The sequence below is a fragment of the Podarcis erhardii genome (assembly GCF_964252035.2).
Source record: "Podarcis erhardii genome assembly, chromosome: 1".
Lineage (NCBI taxonomy): Eukaryota > Metazoa > Chordata > Lepidosauria > Squamata > Lacertidae > Podarcis > Podarcis erhardii.
The window spans coordinates 13,104,850-13,131,475 of NC_138497.1; the positions used below are offsets into that span (position 1 = coordinate 13,104,850).

At 45.7% G+C, this 26,626-nt stretch overlaps 1 protein-coding gene across 5 annotated transcripts in view; it reads right to left on the minus strand.

Annotated features, from left to right (window-relative positions):
• INF2 (inverted formin 2) overlaps positions 1-26,200 on the minus strand; it is a 72,678-nt gene extending 46,478 nt beyond the window's left edge. For 2 of the 5 annotated variants that reach the window (XM_081858739.1, XM_081858738.1), the window contains exon 1: positions 25,803-26,200. The gene's annotated coding sequence lies outside the window, so the exon portion shown is untranslated. The remainder of the gene's footprint in view (positions 1-25,802) is intronic. The other 3 variants (XM_081858741.1, XM_081858740.1, XM_081858742.1) reach the window with 2 other exon arrangements.
• Between the last annotated feature and the right edge of the window lie 426 nt (positions 26,201-26,626).

Consider the following 26,626-nt stretch of genomic DNA (forward strand, 5'->3'; position numbering starts at 1 on the left):
ATCCTTTGGTGGGGGGGAGGAGAATCCCCACTGAAGCTGCTGTTTACATTTCAAGGAAATGCAAAAAGCAGCTGTGGAGCGAGCTTTCATTTGGTCTGGTACCATGGCAGGGAAAGAAAGGGTTACATTCCACCTCCTCACCCTTTTCAGGAATCTGCTCAAGCTTCCTCAAGGCTGCTATATACATAACAAGAAATGGCACGTTAATTGCATCATTGCACCTGACATCACATTTAAGAATATTGGAGGAACACAGTAAGTTGCCTTATACTGAACCATTATTTTATCATTATTTATATAGTGCCATCAATTTTGCAGTATAAGGAATCCTTGCCCCATTAAAGATTCCCCCCCCCCAAAAGAAAGCATTGAAAAACAAACACCCCTTTTTATTAGACTAGAGAGAGCAACAATGGCAGGAAGTTATTTGTCACAGAATCAAAGAATTGTAGAGTTGGAAGGGACCCAGAGGATTATTTAATCCAACCCTCTGCAACGCAGGAATATGCAGCTGTCCCATACGGGGCTTGAACCTGCAACCTTGGTGTTATCAGCACCAACTGAGCTATCAATGCAGAGAAGATGTTGGGGCAGGGAAAGTTGAGCTGGATCAAAGTTAAGAGTTGCAGATTTAAGTTAGATAAAATTCTGCGGCAAAGGGATTCTGTCACCAGAAAAGCTGGATTCTTGAATTTGTCTAAATTAGTTATATTGGGAACCTTTGATGCTCCAGGTTGTGCTGAACTAGAGTTCTCACCTGCCCTAGCAAGCCTGGCCAATGGTCAGGGGTGATGGGAGTTATAGTTCAGCAACAACTGGTAGTGATGTATGGAAGTGAGAGCTGGACCATAAAGAAGGCTGATCACCGAAGAATTGATGCTTTTGAATTATGGTGCTCGAGGAGACTCTTGAGAGTCCCATGGACTGCAAGAAGATCAAACCTATCTGTTCTGAAGGAAATCAGCCCTGAGTGCTCACTGGAAGGACAGATTGTGAAGCTGAGGCTCCAATACTTTGGCCATCTCATGAGAAGAGAAGACTCCCTGGAAAAGACCCTGATGTTGGAAAAGATGGAGGGCACAAGGAGAAGGGGACGACATAGGAAGAGATGGTTGGATAGTGTTCTCGAAGCTACCAACATGAATTTGACCAAACTGCGGGAGGCAGTGGAAGACAGGAGTGCCTGGCGTGCTCTGGTCCATGGGGTCACGAAGAGTCGGACACGACTAAACGACTAACAACAACAACACCTGGAGGGAGAACGGTTCCCCACACCTGGTCTAAATTGAACATATTTGCTGACTGAACTTGCTTTGCACACAGTTCATCACACGGAGGGGGTCAAGGACTATGTAAGTTTGAAGCTCTTTCTCAAGTATTTTTCCACTTTCCAGCGTCAACATAAGCTCTGAAAAACCCTGAAGCGAAAGCTTGCATTCACTTTCCGGCTGAAATCAGTTCAATAATAGCTCTCACCATCCCTATTTTGTTTCCCTGCTAGGATATGTACAGTATGTACTCAGTACACTTCGTTTTTCTTTTCTTCTGGTCCTGTTTAATATCACTGTTCATCCGGATTCAGGAAACATTCCCAAGACCATCTGTTTTACAGCAAGGAGACCAGAAGGAGAGCCCTGCTGGAGCACACCAAAAAAATGTCCATCGAGTCCGGGATCCTGTCCCCGCACCATGGCCAACCAGATCCCTCTTGGAAGCCCATAAGGAGGTCATCAAGGCAACAGTACTAGGAGTTGGGAAACTATGGTCCTTCAGATGTTGTTGGGCCTGTAGCTCCTATCATCTCTGACCATGGGCCATGCTGGCTGGGGCTGATGGGATTTGGAGTTCAACAATACCTGGAGAGTCACAGCTTGTCTACCCTTGATATCTATGCCCGCTGTTGCTCCCCAGTATTTGGCACTACAGCCACATTCACACCGTAGATTTAAAGCACTATTCCACCACTTTCAACCACAGTCATGGTTCCCCCAAGGAATTCTGGGAACTATGATTTGTCACAGGTGCTGAGAGTTGTTAGGAGACCCCTACTGCTGGGATAGCTCAGCTGGTAGAACCAGAGACTCTTAATCTCAGGGTTTTGGGGTTCGAGCCCAACGTTGGGGCAGAAGAGTCCTGCATTGCAGGGGACTGGACTAGATGACCCTTGTGGTTCCTTCCAACTCTACAATGCTATGATTCCTCTCACAGAACTACCATTAAACCCAGAGTGGTTTAATAATTCTGCAGTTACAGAACGTTTGCTCACTGAACACAGGCACCAGCTGTCTCTACCCAGGTACGAGTGTTTGTGTGAAAAGGGAACCTAGGAAACTGCCTTACACCAATCAGAACATTGGTCCATCTAGCTCAGTATTGTCCACATTGACTTGTAGCATCCCCAAATGGTTCAGACAGGGATTTTTCCCAGGTCTACAGGGAGAAGAGGCCAGGGACTGAACCTGGGACCTTCTGAGTGCAAAGCAGATGTAAGCTATGGTCCCAAGATGTGTACATCTGTGTACAGCTCAGCTAATTGTGCACACAGCCTCCACTCCTTGAACACCAGAGTCAAATAACTGTATGAGTGTACTGCTCAACTATTTCCATGCACAGGATTGTACACTTGTTGAATGTAACATGTGTGAACACCCTTAGAGTACCTAGCGGTTGCTGCAGAATATACTTTTTAGCAGCTTCTCCTCTGGCTGACGGATGTGCCCAACTCAGTTCTTTGTGGGAGGCAGCAGGGAACAGTGGAGGCCAGAGTATGCTGCCCTTTGGCTCTGATGTACTAAAATGAGCATGTGAACAATTTTCGGTCCTGCCTCAGTTTTTTCAGATGTAATCAGGGTGCAAGAAATATATGTCTATTTGGTTGTCCTGCCTTAAGAATAGTAAGGAACATTTCTATCATCTATCTGTCTCTCAATGTTCAAGTAAAGCTTTAAATTTGTTTGAATACATTTAGACCAGTGTTTCCCAAACTTGTGTCTCCAGCTGTTTTGGGACTACAAGTCCCATCCTCCCTAGCTAGCAAGACCAGTGGGCAGGGATGATGGGAATTGTAGTCCCAAAACAGCTGGAGACACAAGTTTGGGAAACCCAGATTTGGACCATATTAAGTGGGTTCTATTTATTTATTTTCTTAATAAAATATATCAGTTCAACCACTATTTTTTTGGGGGGGGGGAGGGGAACTTTCAGTATATGTATACAGCTCATGGAGTTTTATGCAATACAGACCTCATGTTGCGTAACCTCCAGGTTGCAGAATCTTCGGGTTATGTCCGCGTCAAACCCGGAAGTGTATACTTCTGGGTTTCACCGCGCGTGCATGTGCAGAAGCGCTCAATTGCGCCGCGTGTGTGCGCAGAAGGGCACCTCCGGTTACGAAGTTTTCGGGATATGGCCGGGCTTCCAGAACAGATCCCGTTCGTAACTGGAGGTACCACTCTACTATTTCTACTCAAGAGTAGACTCATTGCAAGCAGTCTAATTTAGGACTATTGATTTTGATGGGTCTACTCATAGTAAGGCTAACATTGCTCAAAAGGCATGTTATTATTATGTAACGGAAGCCTGTGCTATAATTTTTTTTAGAAATACATTGCTTAACCCACTTTGAATCCATTAAACTGGACGCATTCAATGGGAAAAGGGGGGGATACAAAGGGAGTCAGCAAACCCCTCCAAGAAGCTGCATTAGTTTGCTGCAGCTTGAAAAGAACCCGGGGCGGCTTAAAGAGTAACAAATATGTTGTGAGTCATCGGCTTATTTCCTTAGAAATTCCATCAAACGTTCACCTAAACCATGAAAGCTTGCACAACAGTGAACTTGTTAGCTTTCAAGGAGCCATAGGACTTTCTGCTGTTTTTAAATGAATAATGAGAAGTCAGGAACAGCCCAGAGGACGGCTTGGCAACTGGGATATCAATGGTCACTTCAAGGAGGCAGCATAGCTCAATGGCAAATGCCCACAGAAAGTTCCAGATGCAATAGCTGATGTCTCCCCTTAAAGCAGCAGTGGGGAACTGGACTTGGAGGGAGCTACCCACCTGTCAATCACCCAATTGCCAGCACTTTTTGCCTGCAAAGCACTGATGATCCTAGAATCACGGACTTGTAGACTTGGAAGGGACCACGAAGCTCATCCAAGTCCGACCCCCTGCAATGCAGGAATCTTTTGCCCAGTGTGGGGCTCGAACCCACAGCCCTGAGATTAAGGGTCTCATTGTCTACCAACTGAGCTATCAGCTGACTGTCGGGTTGTGTGAAGGGAGGGGCACAGTGCTTCCCACAGGGTTTTGCAAGGTTTTGCTCGCAAGCCTTCTTCTGGCCCAGCTACGGCTCTGCCTGCTTGGCTGGATGGACGGCCCTGGCAGACCTAATGGGGACCACGGACAGCAGGTTTCCCAACGGCTGCCTTAGTATTAGGTGTAGGGAACCTCTGGCCCTTCAGATGTCGCTGAACTACAACTCCCATCATCCCTGGCCATTGGCCATACTTGCTGGGGCTGATGGGTGTTGTGGTTCAGCATAATAATAATAATAATAATAATAATAATAATAATAATAATAATTTATTTATTTATACCCCGCCCATCTAGCTGGATTTCCCCAGCCAATCAGGGCGGCTTCCAACCGAATATTAAAAACAACACAGCACCTCCTGGAAGGCTACAGGTTTGCCTTAAATGACCAGGTAGCAAGTGATGGGAACATCGTATGCCTGAGAGTCTAGATTTAAAGGTTAAGGTAAAGGACCACTGGCAGTTAAGTCCAGTCACAGACGACTCTGGGGTTGCGGCACTCATCTCGCTTTACAGGCCGAAGGAGCTGGCGTTTGTCTGCAGACAGTTTTTCTGGGTCATGTGGCCAGCATGACTAAGCCGCTTCTGGCACAACAGAATGCCGAAACCAGAGCAGCGCATGGAAACGCCGTTCACCTTCCCACCAGAGTGGTACCTATTTATCTACTTGCATTGGTGTGCTTTCAAACTGCTAGGTTGGCAGGAGCTGGGATCGAGCAACAGGAGCTCACCCCGTCGCAGGGATTCAAACCACCAACCTTCTGATCGGCAAGCCCAAGAGGCTCAGTGGTTTAGACCACAGCGCTAGAAAGCCACTGCCAATCAGAATACACAGCATTGGCCTTGGCTGGGACTGACGGGAGATGTAGCCGAAAACAAATGGAAAGAATCACATTGGGGAAGACTGGGCTAGAGAGACCAACCGTCAGTCTTAAGAAAAGACGGCTTCATATGCTCATTGCCCAATAACAGGGCGGGCACAGCACTTGATGAGCTGGTTAAAGGGGTGTGGCAGCTCCAAACTTTACTCCATCTCAGGCAATGAGGCTAACAGTGCAATCCTGTACTATCTTCTCAGAAGTAAGCTCCATTGAATTGAATGGGGATTACTCCCAGATAAGCAAAAATACAGGACTGAGGTGTTAATTTATTGGACTGTTCACAGTAGATTCTCTCTCCCCCCCCCCCCCCGTTGAGGAAAACCACGAGACTAAAATAGCAGTGTAATGTTGCACTTCCATCATTTTTATTGCTCTGCAATGAGGGACTGCTTGCTAAAAAAAATGAGGATGGAGGAAGGAAAGAAGGCTTTTAAATCCATTATCCTGTCAACGAATTGTGCTGTATCCGAAAGCTCAACAGGATGTCAGTGCGAACATTATATAAACATCAGTCTTAAAAAGTCTCTGGAGAGAGAAAACGGGTGCTTGTCATGCAGAGTGGGCTCTTCCTCTCACTCCTGTCTCCTATGCCCCCTCAAAGCTGCTCCTGAGGGTAGAAGGAGCCCCTGGACTGGGGTGGTGTGCTGCACAGATGGCTGCAGTGGGGCAGGGGAATGGGGAAAATTCAGCTAGGCTGCCTTCAGCAACTGATTGTGAGGATTCAATAGATTCGATAAGGCTATCCATAGCATAGGCATGAGGGGGTGGCGTGCTCAGGCACTCCCTAATGCTTTAAAAAATAATAACAGGAACAATGGAAAGCAGACAGACAGAGATGCGGGCAGAATAAAAAGGCTGAAATGGATCTGGAATGGACCTGCAGCTTCTGTCTGCATATCTCTCTGTCTGGGAGTGGCAGTGGGGTGACTGGCTCCAGCAATGGCAGTAAGGGAGAAGTGACCCCTCCATCACAGACAGAAGTTGCAGATCCATTCCAACCTTTTTCTTCTGCCTTATGGCACCATCTCTGTCTGAGCTCCACTTACCACCTTCGTGGACAGATCTGTGGGATTGGGGGGCCTTCTCGGTAGTGGTCCCCCCCCCCCCCGTGGAACGCCCACTAATCAGATGTCAAGGAAATTAAACAAATATCAGACTTTAAGAAGTCATCTGAAGGCTACTCCTGAAAGTGATTCAGAAGCAACAATTAATCCAGAATGTGGTAGCAAGACTGGTGATTAGGAGTGGCTGCCAGGACCATATAACACTGGTCCTAAAAGACCTATATTGGCTCCCAGTATGTTTCCGAGCACAATTCAAAGTGTTGGTACTGACCTTTAAAGTCCTATACCTGAAGGAGCTTCTACACTTCCATCATTCAGCCCAGACACTGAAGTCTTCCTCCAAGGGTCTTCTGCTGGTTCTCTCACTGCGAGAAGCGAAGTTACAAGGAACCAGGCACCCTCCCTGTGGAACGCCCTCCCGTCAGATGCCAATGAGAGAAATAATTATACAACCTTCAATAGAGATCTGAAGGCAACCCTGTATCAGGAAGCGTTTAAGGTGTGATGTTCTGTTGTGTTTTTGTATATTCTGTTGGAAGCTGCCCAGAGTGGCTGGGGAAACCCAGTCAGATGGGTGGGGGTGCAGAAACATATTATTAAACGTAGTTCTGAGTAGAAAAGAGTTTGCCTGGGTCAAATCCACGTCATACATTGAAAGCACATGGTTTACCTCAAAGAATCCTGGGATCTGTAGTTTTGCAGGGGGTTGGACAAGATGAACCTATGGAATCCCTTCCAACTCTACAATTCTATCAATGTTTTGGGGAAAGTTGTGCGCTTTTCAAATACAGTGGTACCTTGGGTTATGTACTTAATTTGTTCCAGAGGTCCGTACTTAACCTGAAACTGTTCTTAACCTGAAGCATCACTTTAGCTAATGGGGCCTCCTGCTGCTGCCACGCCGCCGGAGCACGATTTCTGTTCTCATCCTGAAGCAAAGTTCTTAACCTGAAGCACTATTTCTGGGTTAGGGGAGTCTGTAACCTGAAGCGTATGTAACCTGAAGCATATGTAACCTGAGGTACCACTGTATACGGTATGATTGTAATGTCTATGCATGGAATAATGCTGGTTTACATCAGCAAAGAATGAGGGCCAGTGGACTTCTATCATTGCCTTGCTCTCCCCAGGGCTGAATGCCCTCCACCTGGCCTTTCCATATAGACACAGAGCTTCATCCTGACGGACGGCTGTGTTCACTGTTCTGGGAAATGAGACACCCTCCCCAAAAAACGTTATCTCCCAATCCACTTTCTCCAACGAAGGAAGGAGACTGAAGTGCTCTTTCTGTAATACAGGAGACATCATAATTTGTTATGGATTTCACATTTCTAACAGCGTTTTCTGTTAGGCTTATTTTCGGAGGCGCAATCCATAAATCCTCATAATAGTTTGTTGCTGGGCTTCGCTCTTAGAACAAATAATCATTCACTTCACAGGACACCGTCAATGGACAACAGCAAAGGATGCACAAGACAGAACGTCGATATTGCAGACTTCATTATAGGAAGAAACTCAGAGAGGTCACGGAAAACCTGCAAATTATCCTTTTATTGCCGGAGTGGCAGGAACATATGTAGCATATTACTTATACCAAAAGAGATTAGCCAGTCTAATCCAATGAAATTAGCCTGTCTTTTTCACTGATATTAATAATTGTCAGTAATAATAATTTTTCATTGTAATTATCAAGAACATAGGAAGCTGCCTTATATTGATTTAGACTACTGGTCCATCAAGCTCAGTACTGTTTGCACTGACTGGCAGCAGCTCTTTCCCAACCCTACCCGGTGGAGATGCCAGGGACTGATGTTCTACCACTAACCTGTGGACTACCCCCAAGTGGGCCCATTTGCTCCATTGTTAAGTCTGGACACTGAGGTCCAGCCCTGAGGGCCTTCTAGCGGTTCCCTTACGGCGAGAGGTGAGGTTACAGGGAACCAGGCAGAAGGCCTTCTCGGCAGTGGCACCTGTGGAACGCCCTCCCATCAGATGTCAAGGCAATAAGCAACTATCTTATTTTTAAAAGACATCTGAAGGTAGTCCTCTTTAGGGAAGCTTTTAATGTTTAATGCTGTATTGTGTTTTTAATATTTTGTTGGAAGCCCCCCAGATGGGTGGGGTATAAATAAATTATTATTATTATTATTATTAGCACAAAGAAAAGTGCTTAGCATTCCTTAGAGCAGAGATGGTTCCCTATGGCAGGCAGGCCGCATGTGAGTTTATTTGCGGTACCCAAGATCAAATTTCTCATCTTTAATTTTTTTACTCCTCCTGAGGTTCCTCTAATGTGATGCCATGATGCCAAAAGGTTTTTGTGACACCCCTCCCAAGACCCCCCCCCAAATGTCTTTTTCTTTTGGGGTAAAAGAAAGAGAAAAAAATTAAGAAATTGGCCAGGCCCACTTTTACACTTTGGCAAGGATCGTTTTACACGTAGCCCTGCACGGATGCTCATAGGCCCTCAAGATCAAAAAAGTTAGTCACCCATGGCTTAGAAACAGCTGCATCACAGGTGAAGGGTTAGAGAAGAAGCGGGCATTGGGGGATGAAGTTTGGGAGTGACAATGTCAGTTCAGCCTTTATGGATGAGCAGCAAGATTTCCCCCAGGGTGTCTGTACTAAGGAAGTAGCTGTGAGCCTGAGAGTGACTACCAAGGGAAGGAGAAAAAGCAGTGTCTGAGTTCAATGGGGATTTGGGTACATCGCTCTTGGGTTCAGAATCAGAAGCGCGGCCACAGCTGATCTATTATTTACACAGCCTGCCTTGCAGAATGCAAACTTGCTTTTCCATCTGGATGCACCAACGGATGATGCAAATGCAACGCAAGGTTGGAGGAGGTGGGAGAACATGTCCTTTCCTGGGCTGGCAATGCATGACTTAGCAGAGGGGGAATTGGCTTCCCAGAGAGATAAGCAGGAAGCAGCCCGCAAGATGACTTCCGCTTGCACAAAGCAAAAGTCCACAGAGAAGGAAAGAGCCCCGTTTCACTTGCTAAAAATAATTCACCGTAACTGACAGCAACCTGGTTGTTTCCCACTATCGCGGCAAACAGACACAGCTGAGTCAACTTAATATGTGTGCTGTCTCATAATGAGCCGTCTCCAGGGCTTTGCCTACACCAGAGAGGGAAGGAATGCAGATTAAAAGACAGGCTAATATAAGCACCTATGAAAAGCCCATAAAACACACACACACACACACACACACACACACACAACCAAGGCCAAAGGCCAACACCATTATTTAATCGTGTTAAAGTCACTGCATGGTGAGTTTTCTCTATTGTACTTGCATTTTCAAATTCTTCTTCAAATGGGCCATGTGGAAGAAATGGAAACAAGAAGAAATTCCAACGAAAGAAGAATGGCAGACGAAAATAATGGACTATGCAGAATTGGACAAAATGACAGGAAGGATTCAAAACCTGCGGGACCAGAGATTTACAGAAGATTGGAAGAAGTATATGAACTATTTGAAAAGCAATTGTAACCAACAAATTACGCTAGTAGGACTGCAAGAAGTTTTGTAAGGAGGAATATATGAAGTGCTACAAAGTAGATAAAGAATAGAGATATTGGTTATGAGTTTTAAATGTAGCAGGGAAAATAAGAAATGTATACTAAGAGATTAGATTGGAAAATTTTCAGACAGGACTGATGGAAGTCAAAAAAAATTGAATAGGATGTAAAAATATGTTTAATTATTCTTGAAAATGGTATGTTTAAAAAAACTAATAAAAATTTATATAAACTACAATAACAAATGGACCATGTGGAAGGAGATCTACTTATCCTTTATTTACTTCATTTGTAGCCCATGTTTTTATCCAAGAAGCTCAAGGCCATACACCTCGTTCTCCTTCTCCCCATTTTATCCTGAAAAGAACCCTGTAAGTCAGGTTAGGCTGAGAGGCAGTGACTGGCCCAAAGTCACCCAGTGAGCATTGTGGCTGAGTGGGGATTTGAACCCTGGTCTCCTGGGTCCTAGTCTGACACTCTAATCACTACACCACACTGGCCGCTCCAATGAGCAGAAATACCAATCTACAAACAGGTGCATTTCCACCTCTGAAATAAAGGACCACCACCTCAAAACAATGCCAGCTTATGGGTGGTCAGATCTGGCACCCATCTCCGAGTCCATATTTAAGAGGAGTATGAAGGGAACTGCTATCCAGCTATAACCTTGACATTGTAAAACAAAACTAAAAACCTGTTTGTTTGAATTGGACAAGAGTTTTGAATATTGCCACCAAGCATTGCGCACTCAAGCCGCTGTCTATCTTTGCAACCACAGCAGCTATAGTAGAAACTTGTGGTTTTCTCAACGACAGGGCCCCTGTGGCTTTCCAAATGCTGATGGATTTCAGCACCCACCAGCCTTAGCCAACATTGCAAATGGTCAGGGATGAAAGAAGTTGTGGTTCAACAGGCATATACCTCCACATGTGGTGGGAATGTCCTAAAATCCAACTCTTCTGGACATCAATCATACAAGAAATATGCAAAATAACTAAGCAAGTATTAGAAGTCACCCCAGAACTGGCCCTACTAAACACCTACAAGACAATGATGCCCACTCACAACACAAAGAGCTCATAACCCACCTACTCTCAGGAGCTAGAAACATCATAGCCAGACACTGGAGAGTAAGCATAGACCAATGGTATCAAATAGTATGGGAAACAGCCTTATTAGAAAAACTAACCAACAACTAAAACTGACACGGGGACAAATAAAAGAAGATGCCTTCACCCCAGTATGCTTCCCCTTATCACATACACAGCCGAACAGACAACAACAAGAACCTGCCACCAGCATTTGAATCAATCTGGCTAACCTGAACCAAACACACACACCACTCTCACACAAAAACAAATTTCACTACAGCTAATCAAAGACAACCAACCACACCCTAGGCCACCCCCAATCTCTCTCACCACCAAATAAATAAAACTAGCGAATAGTAAAGAAAACACAAACACGTGGCGCTGACCCCACACATACACTAAGTAGAAGAATAGAAGCATTGCCACCCCACCCCATCCCACTCACCATTCCCCCCTCTTCCCCCCCTTTTCTTCCTAACCTAAACACACACACATTGTACTATGGAGAATTCTATTTGGATTTCATTTATTACTAAGGCTTCCAGTGTGTAAATCAGTTTTACTTGTGTAAATGAATAAAGTATGTCAAAGTGGACAACAACAACAACAACAACAACAGGAAGACAGTGGGTTCCTCATCCTGCTTTAAAGCAGGAGGTGGGGACCTTTTTCAGCCCGAGGTGCACATTCCATTCCATTCCATTCCATTCTGTGCAGCCCTTTAAGTGTCATACACCAGCAATAGGCAAGGTGTGAGGCAAAAGCACTGAGTGTAAGTTTTACCTTTCTGCAGTAAGCTAATTCAGCCCCTGCCTTCCACCCAGACAAGCAAGAGGCATTCTCAGGGTTTAAGGACAGAGTGGCATGAGGTGGCATTTGCCATAGCTCTTTACGTCTCACAATGGACCATACACCGTATTTTTTGCTCCATAAGACGCACCTGACCATAAGACGCACCTAGTTTTTAGAGGAGGAAAACAAGAAAAAAAATATTCTGAATGAAACCGTGGATGTATGATTTTTGTGGTTCATGCTGTGGCCACAGACATGTGATTTGACAGTGAGTTTGGGGTAGCCCAATGCAAAAATCCTGAGGATCCATGTGGATCCGTGCTTTGTAACCATGTTTTAGCGCCATTGCAGCGCCACGCAACAAGGGGTGCGTTATTTTTTTGGTGCAGGCTGTAGCCATGGATATGCTATGTGATCTGATGGTGAATTTGGGGTGACCCAATGCAAAAATCCTGAGGATCCATGTGCTTTTACCTCCCCCCTCCCAGGCAGCCTCCTTTATCGCTAGCGTCCCTTATCTCCCTCCCGACCGCTTGCCAATCAGCTGCTCAGCGGCTTTGTTTCAACATCCCCTTACCTCTTTCTAAAAAAAAAAAAAAAAAAAGCACGATCTGCTTTTTGCCCCTGAGCAATTCAGCTCCAGGGACCACGCATTCGCTTCATAAGACGCACAGACATTTCCCCTTACTTTTTAGGAAGAAAAAAGTGTATCTTATGGAGCGAAAAATACGGTAAGTGGCAAAGCAATCCTGGGGACGGGGGGGGGAAATGTACATGAGTTGTAAAATGTATTTTTCAGCCAGTCTTCTCCAACCTAGTGCCTTCCAGTACAAGTGAGATCATTGACACAAATGGCAACAACATTCATAAAACATATCGCTGCTGATCAGGTGGTCTTGAACAAGAGGAAGGGGTCAATGTGAGAGAACTCTCACACCGTTGACTACCAAGGGGTCTGGCCTGACAACATATTTGCAGAACCTCGCATGGCATCCTAAGCCCCACACAAACTTGGCAGGGTGTGTGTGTGTGTGTGTGTGTGTGTTTGACCCTTAATTCACAATGGACCTGAGAATGATGTGTCAGGCAAATTTGTTTTCAGAACTGCATAATTGCAAACACAGGCAACACCTCTATGCAAAATATGGGTTACTTTTGGTGTAGTTTTCTTTTTTCCCCCAATATAGAGTGCATGCAACTCCAGATACAGTGGTGCCCCGCAAGACGAATGCCTCGCAAGATGGAAAACCCGCTAGACCAAAGGGTTTTCCGTTTTGGAGGCGCTTCGCAAAACGAATTTCCCTATGGGCTTGCTTCACAAGACGAAAATGTCTTGCGAGTTCCTGCGGGTTTCCCCCCTTCCCCCCCTTTTCCTAAGCCGCTAAGCCGCTTATCAGCTGATCCGCTGATAAGCCGCTTAACAGCTGATCGCTAAAAGCCGCTAAACCGCTAATAGCGCTAATCCGCTAAGCTGTCAATGGGCTTGCTTTGCAAGACGATAAAAAGAGAAGAGCCTCACGGAACGGATTAATTTCGTCTTGCAAGGCACCACTGTACTGTTTTGGAGGGCAGAGGGGTTGCATTCAGCTCTTGGAGACATTGGCAGTCAAGAAACCTTTTCAATATGTCGCGGAAGCTGTTTGGCAAGCGTAGGCGCAGTGCTGATCTCATCTCGGAGGCAAGCCACCAACCAAGAACCTTCCCTGACTTTCATTCCCCCACCCCACCCCCAGAAGAAAAAGGACAAGGCTGCCAATTTGCAGCGCAGGCTCGTTAAACCACGTTTCCAATTACACTCCACGGCAATCGCTCTTGCGCTTGCATATGCTAGGATGACTCAACAGTGGGCGAGCAGACATATGCCCATGCGCGCTCAGAAACTCCCTTTTTTATTCCCGTTTCTATAGCCGCTTCCCATCAAATCGGCTACCCGTCTACAGACACCGGCATCTGGAAACCATTACAGAGAAAGTCGGCAACGCGCAAGTCATTTCTTTTACGGCTTCAAGCGCTTTGTCAATGGGATAAAAATTACCCAAATCCTGCTGTGCCCTCCTGGTGCAACAACAACAACAACAACAACATTCCTGCAGCATCGTCACCTAAACGAGAATGGGGAAAAGGTTGCCAGACGGCCACACCCAACTCACAGCAGCACCGCTGGGGGAAAAGCCAGCTTAATGAACTTCAAAAAGAGGGGGAAATAAGGATGCTAAACTTGGGAGAAGGCTCAACTTTGACCTAGCTTTCTTTTTCTGAGCCAATCTTCTGTATACTTTCCTGCCCCCCGGGCACTGCAATTGCATAAGAGCCTCCAAAAGAATTCAGAAGATGTTTGCAATTCCACCGCTCTCTCGTGAACTCTGGCAGGCAGCAAAGCCAAAAGGTTTTAAAATCCTTAAAAATAATGAAACCAGCAAATGTCTGCTGCCCCTAGAGCGCCGCATGGTTGTTGGATGCTTCATGCCTGTGCTCAGAAATGTACTGCGTGAACTCAGTAAACATGTGATGGGCTGCAGCTCCCTGTGGAACATACTGAGACAGGGGTAAAACCAGGTCATATGAGAAACAGATTTTTATCTGTTCCTTGCATAGGGAACTCATTTGACCCAGTACGCCGGCGGAAGGGAACTTGAGGGTTGGGGACTGAATGTGGCCCTCCAGGCCTCTCCATGTGGCCCTCAGAAGTCTCCCCAGACCACAACAATGTGGTCCTGCTCCACACCCAAAGTGGTTTTGCGTGGCTGGAAAGGGTCCTTGAATCTTGACGGTGCCTCTTGGCTAGAGAGGAGAGTGTTGCAACACAGGTCTCTCCGTGACCCTCAAGTCGTGTCCAGCCCTTCACATTGTGTGTGCAAGGTTTCCGGGAGTAGGGACGGCAGAATCTGTCAATTGCAGCATCTCTCCATTGCCCATTTCTCCAGTCTTAAGCTCCGTTCTCCACATGTCCACTCCAGTTTGTGATTATTATTATTTACAGGGTCCTTGTGAAAAATTCATCAGCACCATGGTGTGAATTTCTCCTAATCTACAGTCATACCTTGGGTTACAGATGCTTCAGGTTGTGTTTTTTCAGGTTACGGACCCGCCGAAACCCGGAAGTACCGGAATGGGTTACTTCCGGGTTTGGGGGGGTCACGCATGCATGCTAAATTGCGCTTTGCGCAGAAGCAATGAATCACAACCCGTGCGTGTGCAGGTGCGCTGCTGCAGATTGCGAACATGCATCCCGCATGGATCACGTTCACAACCCAAGCATCCACTGTATTTGCTTGCTGGTTCCCCTAATATAATGAACTTTTGCATGTTTTATGCATGGATATATACAGTTATATGCACACACTTTACCCTAGTATATGCATTTTTTTCTATTTTGCACACATTTCTTTACCAAATTTTGAAGGATTTTGTTTCAGCAAACAGCAGTTTCCTCTGGTTGCCACCCAGAGCTTCAGTACTGTATATTTAAAGAAATATTCCTGCAGAGCCTCACCCACCTAGAAAGCCAGTGTAATTTCTCAGAGGTTTCCATGCCTAAGGCACCCCTCAAAGATTTCACTGCCCTACCATTTTCAAGGCCAAGATCTGAACTGTCAAGAGTCAGCCCCTCATATCTAGACAAGTTCACCAAGCAGATGGTGCAACAATTTCATAATGCATGTTAAACTAGGATTTATGAGCCTCTGTAAGAGGGGAAGGTTGCAACCTCTCCAAGGTCAGCTTAATTGTCTTTCTGACAACCATGTTTACTTATGGTGCCCTGAGTCACTGAACTGATTCTGCAAAGCTTGATCCCCACACAGGTTCATCTGGGAGTAAGTTCCATTGAGTTCAATAGAACTTCCAAGTTAAACAGAAGCTTAGTTTTCTTTTGGGGTGGGTTAAGGGTGTTTGGAAGTGTATGGAAGTGAGAGCTGGACCATAAAAAAGGCTGATCGCCGAAGAATGATGCTTTTGAATTATGGTGCTGGAGGAGACTCTTGAGAGTCCCATGGACTGCAAGAAGATCAAACCTATCCATTCTAAAGGAAGTCAGCCCTGAGTGCTCACTGGAAGGACAGATCCTGAAGCTGAGGCTCCAATACTTTGGCCACCTCATGATAACAGAAGACTCCCTGGAAAAGACCCTGATGTTGGGAAAGATGGAGGGCACAAGGAGAAGGGGACGACAGAGGACGAGATGGTTGGACAGTGTTCTCGAAGCTACTAACATGAGTTTGACCAAACCGCAGGAGAAAGGGGAAGACAGGAGTGCCTGGCGTGCTTTGGTCCATGGGGTCACAAAGAGTTGGACAGGAATAAACGACTAAACAACAACAAAGGGTGTTTGGATGACTCCATGGTGAAAGAACATGGAGCAAGCCCTGTTCCACACCCACAGCCACTATGTGTTTTGGGGAAGTATACACGCTTAGAGCCCTTTCTGATGTGCTTTGAACACAGAGATGGTGGAGGCAGGTCCACCGCGCATATCTGCACAGCTCCACAACCTGCCTCACAAGTTCTTCCAATATTGGGAAGGGGGGAGGTTGCAGTAGAAGTTATCTGACCACCTCTGCCCCAAATGCATCAACTGAAGATAAAATATGGTTTGAGCTGCAATGCGAAGTTGCTATGTTTTATCCTGCAAAGCTTTGGGGGGGTCTCAAAATATGACTTGATTTCCCTTGCCCTGATCACCTTTTTGGGGGCACTCCATTACAGCTGAAAGCAAGGGTGGCACAGGAGAATGTTGTTGTTGTTCAGTTGTTTAGTCGTGTCCGACTCTTTGTGACCCCATGAACCAGAGCACGCCAGGCACTCCTGTCTGACTCATGTTCGTAGCTTCGAGAACACTGTCCAACCATCTTGTCCTCTGTCGTCCCTTTCTCCTTGTGCCCTCCATCTTTCCCAACATCAGGGTCTTTTCCAGGCACAGGAGAATCGGATGCTGCAAATGTCAAACCAGGTTTTTAAAAAACCATTTATTTGAGGCCGCCTTCACCCAACATTCCTTCATTGTTACAAAAGCTATTCAACTTAAAATAGCTCTTTTATGACAGCAGGAACGGTATATTGCTCTTTTATTTGATCTAATTGGCCTTTTTAGATCGCTATGTAAATGCAGCTGTCAGACTTTTTTAAAAAAAATATTCTTACATGCACTCATTGACTGATTGCATTTATATCCACCTTTTGCTGCAATAAGCTAAAATACATGATTCTACCAGATCCTAGTCCAACACTCTAACCACTACACCACTACAGCTCCCCATGGTCTCAGGAATGGGGAGATATTTCCATTTTTGAGCTGGAGATGCCATGGGTTGTAGTTTGGACCTTCTGTGTGCAAAGAATTTGCTCCGCCATTGTCTCGGTGACTTATAACAAAGAATCGCACAAATTGCAGAGTTGGAAAGGACCATGAGGGTCACCCAGTCCAACCCCCTGAAATGCAAGGGTCTTTTGCCCCACATGGTGCTCAGACCCACAACCCTGAGATTAAGAGTCTCGTGCTCTTCCGATGACAGAGCTATCTCGGTAATGCAATTAAAGCAAATACAAAGCACACAATTACCATATATCAAAACAGCAAGAAAACACACAGAGAAACTAAGTGCTAAAAATGGGAACGACACTAAAACCATCCATAGTTGCAAGAAGAAAATTAAAACAACTCAAATGCCTGGTAAAATAAAAATATATTAACTGTTCACCCAACAGGTAAAGAGAGAGGGAGCTAATGGTGGGGGCGCTACTGGGTTGTTGTTTTCGTTTTTATTATGTATTTTGAGGTATTTTGTGTTGTATTTTGTATTACTTTATATTTTATTATGTATTTATTTTGGTATTTTGTGGTTTTATTTTGTGAACCACCCTGAGACCCCTGGGTATAGGGCGGTATATAAATTCAAATAATAATAATAATAGTAATAACAGTAATAATAACAACAACAACTGGGCATTATGGAGAAGGGCGTTCCACAATTGTGGCACCCCTACTCACAAGGCTCTGCCTTGCATCCCAGCCAGCCACCCCTCTGAAGGCGAAGTGGAACGAAGGCCTCAAATAACCTTCATTAAAGTGGGAGAATGAGATTTTCAAGCAGATGTTGGGTGGCCATCTTGTCATGGAAGTTTTCATCGAGAGTCCTACACTTCAGGGGGTTTGACTGGATGACCCTCGGCACCCCCCTTCCTCTTCTACAATTCTACCATTCTATCTGAGATCCAAGAGAACATAGTCAAGTAATCTGTAATTCTCTGAATAAGAGAGATGAATACTTTGCCCATCCCACATCAAGCGGGGGGTGGGGGGTGAGGGGGAGAGAGCATTGGCTTTGCATCCAGCAGGTCGTGAGTTCAGTTCCTAGTGTCTCCAGGTAGGGCTCAAATGCTGGAAAGCCACTGCCGGTCAGTGCAGACAATACTAAGATAGATGAACTGCCTGACTCAATATCTTCCTGTGCTCCCATGATAGACCACTCTATGGAGGGACTGTAGCTAAATTACAAAGTCCTGGGTGTGTGTGTGTGGAAATCCCAGTCCTCAGCATCTCCATGGATGACAGGGGGCAGAGGATGGGGAAGACCAGAGCTCCCCCCCCCAGCTGGAACTCACTGGAACTCACCTGTCAGGTGGGCGCCATTGACATGGTAAGAAAGCAAGGGAGGGACCCCAGAGAGCCCACAACAGTCAAAGCCGACAATTCTGGGCTAGGTATCTAAAGAGCCCAGCCGGATATGATACAGCTTTCTGCATTTCTCGTCAAGCTTGCTTTTGAGGAATAATAGCCTTTGATTGCAGACGTCTGTGATTTCTCCTCTGTGTCACAGATTGTGCAGAACCAACAGTGCTGGCTGACTGTCCTATGTTCCTAGGACCTGTTAATAATACAGGGCTGTCACGCTGCTCTGAAATTACATGATGGGGAAGGGCAGAGTGGGGATCTGTCTTCGGACCCAACCAACTCCCCACACCCTGTGGCCTTCCTCTCTACCTGGGGAAGGCCCTGACACACAGCTGTAAAGCTTGCAATTTTCTTTGGCCTACATTCCTCCCACCTTAGCATTATCTCTCCTTTTCCTCCCTCTGTTATTTTCCACACTGCCTGTTTTTTGTGTGTGTGTGACTTGGGAGCACCTTGGGGGCAGGTACCTGTCTAGGCCAGTGGGGTGTGTGTGTAATTTCTTTCTGTTCATCAAAATGAAAACTTTGCAACATTCATCACGCACAACTTTAGGAGGAAGATTTGACCAGTTTGTTTAACACAGTTATTATTATCATTAGGGCTCTTTCCCCCCTGCCAAAACTCGCCGGAACTCAATTCCAACACCTCTCAGGTGGGTACTATTGTCATTCTAAGAGAACCAGGTGGTGTTCATAGAGAGTTCCGACACCTCTTTTTCTAGAGAAATAGCACTGGTTATTATAGATCTCAGGCAAGTTAAACACGGTTTGCCATTCAGGTACACAGTGCATAAACAAACATTTCCACATCTGTGAGTCCAAATGGGGAAATCGAGATATGTAGTTCTGCAGTCCAGGTATCCTGCTGTATTCTGGACTACATTCTGTTATTCACATTTCTGTTCATATACAGAATAAAGATATACCAATCTGCAGTAAATGTCTCCATGTTTCCTTCCTTTTAACGTGCAAAGTTTGAGGTGTGTGTGTAAGTTTTTCAGTCAGTGTAACTGGGCATACTTTTGTACAATGGTAGTCCATGTTTTCACCTTTAAAAAACTTTCCAGTAATTCCCCCACCTTACGCAACTCTGTACTGTGCCATGTTCTCTGATGGGATGGCACAAACAATGCCTTTACACGCTGTTAATTTCACTGCTCTTACTGGTCCCTCCCTAGTCCACCAACGGGATGTTGACAAGTCATCTCTCACTTGCCAGAGGCAACTGGGTGTGTAGCTACTTATAACTTAAGCCTTAACCGCCACCACTGCAGCTGCCACAAGAGAAAATCCTGGGCAACCAGCCCCATGACTTGCATTTTCCCTTTCCTATTTATTTCCTGCCTCAGATTTTCACAGAATCATAAAGTTGGAAGGGAACCCCAATGGTCATCTAGTCCAACCCCCTGCAATGCAGGAATCTCAACTAAACCATCCATGACAGAGGACCATCCAGTTGTTGTACTTGGCATCCAGCTGTCATGAGAGACAATGGAGTGCGCCTCCAGTGGTAAAGTCAAGCCACTGCGTGAGGAGCACCGGAATGGCCTCCCTGGGGCGCAAACCTGGAGATCGAACCTGCAACCTTGGTGTTAACAGAACCAGGCAGCGGTTCTCAACCTGTGGGTCCCCAGATGTTGTTGGACTACAGCTCCCATCATCCCTGGTCACTGGCCATGCTGGCTAGGAATGATGGGAGTTGTAGTGCAACATCTGTGGACCCACAGGTTGAGAAACACTGCGTCTAACCCAATGTGGCAAGGCTACCATATTGACAAACCATAATATGGGTGATGGCCCCATCGTATGGAGGAGCTGTTCTTGCTGGTTTTGATCTTCTATCTTACAAGCTACTTTTAGAACACAGGAAGTGCTTTTTTTAGGAAAGCAGCCCAACCCCATTTTCCATGAGAAAGTACAAATATATATTTTAGCTTATTCGTTTCCCAGCTATATTTACAATCACCGGCCATTGAAACCTTCCAAGCAGCTGCTTCCATTCCTTCTGAATGGATGGGTGATAGAAGGGGGAGAAGCTTGTTCCTGACATCCTATAATATGAATGGACTATGTTGGCTTTGGAACTTGATGTGCACGGACGCTTTGTGTTCATATTTTGTGATCATGTTGGATGGGTATATTTCTCCATTCGTCCTATTTATATCCTGCCTCTTCTCTGAGGAGATCAAGGCTGTATGCATGGTTCCCCTTCCATGACAGGTGTGTATAAAATAATGCACAATGCAGAGAAAGGGCAATCAAGGGCAAACCTCATCTCCTTATACAGAACTAGAAACCGGAGCCATCCAGTGAAATGGAAGCTTAGAGGATTCCTGGAATTCATAGAACGGTAGAGTTGGAAGGGACCCTGATGGTCATTGGGAATGATTGCAGGAATCTCAACACACGACCCCCCCCCAATCCAATTTGAAACCAGACCAGACCCTGCTTAGCTTTGCAAATGTGCTGGCAGTTTTATTGCTGCATCACTAGGAGGATTGAGAACAGATTATCAATCCCCAAACCTTCTGCGTACTGTACAAAGGCCTTTTCAGTAGTTGCACCCGCCCTGTGGAATGCCCTCACGGCAGATGTCAGTGAGTTAAATAACAGGGGGGAACTGTAGATATTTGAAGGCAGCCCTGTTTCAGGAAGCTTTTAATGTTTGATGCTGTTGGTTTTCCTGTATTTTTGTTAGAAGCTACCCCATGTGGCAATATTATTATTATTATTATTATTATTATTATTATTATTATTAATGCTCTACCACTGAGCTACAGCCCTTCCCTATGGTCTCAGGAACCCTTTGGCCACTTACATTGATAAGATTCCACTTAGGGTTGCTTCACGCCTGTATGTACATTGCTTGATATTTCTTCATTTGATGACAGGCAGATAAATAGCCAAACTGCCTCCGTTGAAACACATGGTTAATCTTATGTAACTGTGCGGCATAAATTAATGGATAGATAAAGTACAGTGAGATTAACTGGAAGTCAGTTTTAAATTTCTTCTCTATAAGTTTCATACTGTAATTGTGTTCAGTATCAGGAGTATATATGATGATAATTATATTAATCTTCTTGTAGCTTATAGTGTGTGGTTTCTTTGATTTTTCTGTTATTTGTTTGATTGTATGTTTGTTTACTTATATGTACGTCTGTTTTCTCATAAATGTATATATTTTAAATTAATAAAGATATATTTTTTAAAAAAGAAACACATGGTTTATCTGTTCCAGTTACAGATAGGTAGCCGTGTTGGTCTGCCATAGTCAAAACAAAACAAATTCCTTCCAGTAGCACCTTAAAGACCAACTAAGTCAGTTCTAGGTATGAGCTTTCGTGTGCATGCACACTTCTTCAGATACACTGAAACAGAAGTCACCAGACCCTTCTATATAGTGAGAAGGTGGGGAGGGGTATTACTCAGAAGGGTCTTGGGAATGGGTGATTGGCAGATAGCTGTGATGAGCCTGTTGACGACTCTTAACGACTGCAATAGGTCTTACAGGAAAAAGCAAGGGGTGAGAAGGTGAAAAATGGCTTTGTATAATGTCATGTATAATGAGATAAGAATCAAATGTCTTTGTTCAGACCAGGTCTCTCCATGGTTTTAAGTTTGGTAATAAGTTGCAATTCAGCAGCTTCTCTTTCCAGTCTATTTCTGAAATTCCTTTGTAATAGAACAGCTACTTTGAGATCTTGTATAGAATGTCCTGGGAGATTGAAGTGTTCTCCTACTGGTTTCTCTGTCTTGTGATTCCTGATGTCAGATTTATGTCCGTTTATCCTTTGGCGTAAGGTTTGGCCTGTTTGTCCAATATAGAGAGCTGAAGGACATTGTTGGCATTTGATGGCATACACAATGTTAGACGATGAGCAATTAAATAGTCCCGAGATGGTATGTGTGATGTTGTTGGGGCCAGTAATGGTGTTGTCCGGGTGTATGTGGCAGCAAAGTTGGCATCTGGGTTTATTGCAGGCTCTGGTGCCAGTGTCCGTGTTAAGTCTGGTTGTAGTATTATTGTGGGTTAGGAGTTGTTTAAGATTGGGTGGCTGTCTGTAGGCAATGAAAGGTCTTCCTCCCAGAGCTTGAGAAAGAGAACTGTCATTGTCCAGGAGAGGACATTGTCATTGTCTCTGATGATGCGTTGTACTGTTTTAACTTGGGAGCTGTATGTGATGACTAGAGGTGTTCTGTTATTTTCTTTTTTGGGTCTGTCTTGCAGCAAGTTCTCTCTGGGTATCAGTCTGGCTCTGTTGATCTGTTGTCTAACTTCATCTGCTGGGTATTTTAGTTCTAAAATGGTTTATCTGTGACAATACAAGAGGGCATGCCCTCTCTATGGGGTTAGATCTGTGGTGAAGCATTCACATGTGCACATTGCTAAGGGATGCTGCTGCCATCAAGGGTGGAATGTGCAGACAAAAGTCACCCCTCTGTCCGGCCAGTGCTGCCCCCCACTTGGCCTGCAAGCAAGCGTGCGAGGCCTCGGGGAAGCAAGTCAGGGTAGTGGAGAAGCCTAGGTGTTCAACAGCACAAGTTTTGGAACTGCCCTAGGCAAGGGCCTTGCCCTAGAGTCTCTCTACTTTTTGTTGCCTTGCATGGTAGATTCTGGGGTCAGGCTGTGTGTTTTTAGGGGCAGCTGTGGGGAGGAGGAAGGGGAGGGAAGCAGCTATCAAATTGCAGCGTAAACAACTTTGCAAAAATAAAAGCTAATCATAAAAATCTCGGGTTTATATTTCTGGCTTAAATAAAAGCTAACGGATGTAATTTGGTACATGTACTGAAGTACAGATCATATTCAGAGGAAAACAAACTGAAAGGGGATGCGAGCTTTTATTCAGGGACAAGTGTGCGAAGCAGAGAGGAGATAGATGCGTCAGCCGAAATTGGAAGGAGGAGATAACACTCTTCTTAGATTTCAATTGCATCGGTCAGAAACAGAGATGGTTGGGGTGAAAAATACTTGCTGAGGCAGCTCGTAATTTCGGAGAGGGTGTACTGTTAATTGCACCTGTGCAACTTCATACAAACGTCCTATCACCATTGCAGCATTGCTCTGATATGGGGCAACAAGACGGAGCAAAGGTTTAGGATTGGGGTGCCGGTCACTGCTACCAGAGGGAAGTGGTTGGAATGACCATCTAGTTCCTAATATGCAGTGACATTACAAATTATGCAAATCAAAACATAATAGTCATCATAGCACAGCAGCGTTGGGTTTAGAGCAAGGGATCCAGGTTCAAATAAAATTAGGAGAAGATTTACAACTTTGTGATAGATCATATGATCTGTTTGCACAAAGTCCTGTGTTTAATCCTAGACACCTCTATTCTCTCTCTCTCTCTCTCTCTCTCTCTCTGGTCAAGGATGATGGGAATTGTAGTCCAAAAACTGCTGGAGACTCAAGTTTGGAAAACTAAACTCTGGGCTAGATTGACCAATGGTCTGGCTCAATCTATGCCAGCCTCAACTCAGTTTTATTATGCAGATTCAATGAAACTGTGAAGGATAAGCCTATCAGCTATCTTATTTGAACCTCCATATTCAAGGGCAGGATACCTCCAAATATCAGTTGCTCGGGGAGGGCTGACACCTCCATGCTGTGTGGGCTTCTCTGGTTAGCTGGAAACAGGATGCAGGTCTCAATGGACTCATCTTCTGACCCAGCAAGGCTCCTCTTATGTTCTTATCCCCACAAAGCTCGCTGGATTGTGGATACTCTTAAGTCACTGTCTCTGAGGCACAAGGGTCACTGTCTGTCACATGACTGTCACTGTCCCATGACAGCCCCACACTGAATGTTCTTCCTCTGTTTGTTCAGCTTGCAAAAATCAGTGTTTCCTCTCCTTTTAACTGATACTGTTATCCTCCACTCCATAAATATGAGGCAATGCCACTGCCTATTTAACTACATCTTATGCTTGTTTCAGTTGCGCTGTGATTTATTTTAAAAACAACAACTGTTAGCTGCCTTGCAAATCAGACCCAATGAAGGGGAGAGGTATCCATGTTTTAAAATAAATAAATAGCTCCGGGTCACAGCTGCAATTTCTGCAATTTCTGTGATTTGGGGCAGATCACAGAGTTACTTACCTGACACACTAGCAACCCATCCTTCCAACGACGCGCCATGTGTACCCAGCCACACATTTTGCCCTGACCAGGTGGGCAAAAGTTCCAGGTGTTATTAGGAGTAGTCTGGGAGCAATCAGAGGGCAGTGAGTGGTAAACCACACCTCTCCCAATAGCATAGGAGCAAGGCCTCAGCCTAAGCGCTTTTTCATGCAGCTGTTTCAAAGATAAAGTTATTCAGAGATATATTTGCATAACCTGCCCTAAAGCGAAGGTGGGAAAGGATTTGAAGGCTGTAATTCTGAGAGGGAGTAGCCACTCTGAAGTGAGTGATACTTTCAAGTAAATACACATACATTAAGTTTATGCATGTGGGAGAAAGTACATATTCACTGGAACCATACGCATGAGATTATAGCCTTGAGGGCAAATGAATGGACACTAACTAAGCAAATATCCTCTACAGGTTGCCTACTGATTGTCACTTAACCAACAGAACGCCCATGAACGAGAAGAAGAAAAATGTGCCACCTCTCTCTCACTCTCTGCACTTCTAGGCTGTCACAAATTTCGGGTGGGAATCAATCCCATGCCAGCAAATTCCTGTTGCACAATGAAAGCTGATTCGGAAGTCTTGCATGTCGAACCCGATTCCACAAAAAGATAAGAGTTTTGAGGCTAAAGAAAATGACAAGGAGACACACTGCAAAGTAAGGGACAACACCTTGCTTGACACGACACCATCTAACTTCCTCGCATAGGAATCAGAATGAATGCTCAATAAACAGGACGTCTCTACACAAACACACAAGTGAATATATCAAGGGCAATTGTGCAGCCCTCAAGATGCTGTCAGAGTCCAGTTCCCATCATCCCTAGTCAGCACAGCCAATGGGTCATGGATGATGGGAGTTGTAGTTCTACAGCACCCTGGAGGGCAGCCACAGATTTCCCCATGCTTGCACTAAGGCACAACTAAATCAAAGTCAAGGGAACTCCAGTTGGCAACAGCCCAAGTGATGGAGTTGCTTTGGGAAAACCAGCCCTTCCATGATCGCTCAGAACTAGGAGTGAGTTAAAGAAGTCGCAGCAAAGGGAAGGAGACACAACTGGTCAAGTGAGTTCTAGTTCAGGGGAGCTTATTCCGCAAATAAATCTGTTACAAAGAGTACTGAAGAGAGGGAGAACAACAACGACGAGAGGAATTAAGACACTGAGTATTTGCTGCGAGGCAAAAGGAAAAAAAAGGCTCCTTTGATCTATTCTCTATCATTATTTAATAATTTGCAAATTGCTATATAGTCGATAAACACAACCTTCGTACGTCCAGCATTAATCCCACCCAAAGGCTCCCTTTTCAACCCCTGGGAAACCGAGTGGGATCTTACCCGGGTGGAGACAGCACCGCTCCCCTCCTTAGTTTCTCCTTCCTCCGCTTCTTACTTCTTCGATCCAGCCGGGGATGGCAGCCACATCCTTCGCCGCCGGCTCCTCCTCGACTCCTTCGCGGACCGAGCGCGAAAAGCTCAGGGGGAAATAACAAGCCGAGGGCGGGGGAGAAAGGGATCCAGCGGATCCCCCCGCAGACAGGCTTCCAGGATGGACGAAATCAAGACGCTGCTGCTGCCGCCAGCCAGTCAAGCTCCGCTGCGTCTCCACCCTGCAAGAAACTCGCTGGGAGCCGGAGAGCCCTGCCCGCGCTCCCACGTGGAAGGCGCGGGGGAAGAGGAGGGCTGGGCGCCCGGCGGCAGCGCCCGCAAGGCGGGGCCTGGAGCTGCCTGGCAGCCGGTTACCAGGCAGGCAGGCAGGCAGGCTCGGCGGCTGCACCGGAGGTGACTTGTCCTGCCTGCTACAGTGAAGGGAAAGGCGCGTTCCGGAGGCGGCTCCGGAGAAGGAAGGTCTTTCCTTGACTCCTACGCAGGGAGGGCGCAGAGGGTCGCTTCACACGTGGCGGCTGACACGCGGGTTGCTCTTGAAAGGAACGCCTCCCCTCGGAAGTGGATTTCTTTTTTGCCAAGCTGCCCGAATGTCACCTTTTTTCTTCCCACCCCGCACAACACGCCCCCGTTCTTTTTAGTTATGGGGAAATCGCTGGCGCGGACGTGTTCCCACGGCGCGACCCACGTTGGGATGGGAGGAGACTTTATTTGGCAAGGGTTTAGGTAGTCGGAAGTCAGTGGGGCAGCGATGAAACCGCTTGCACGTAAGCAAA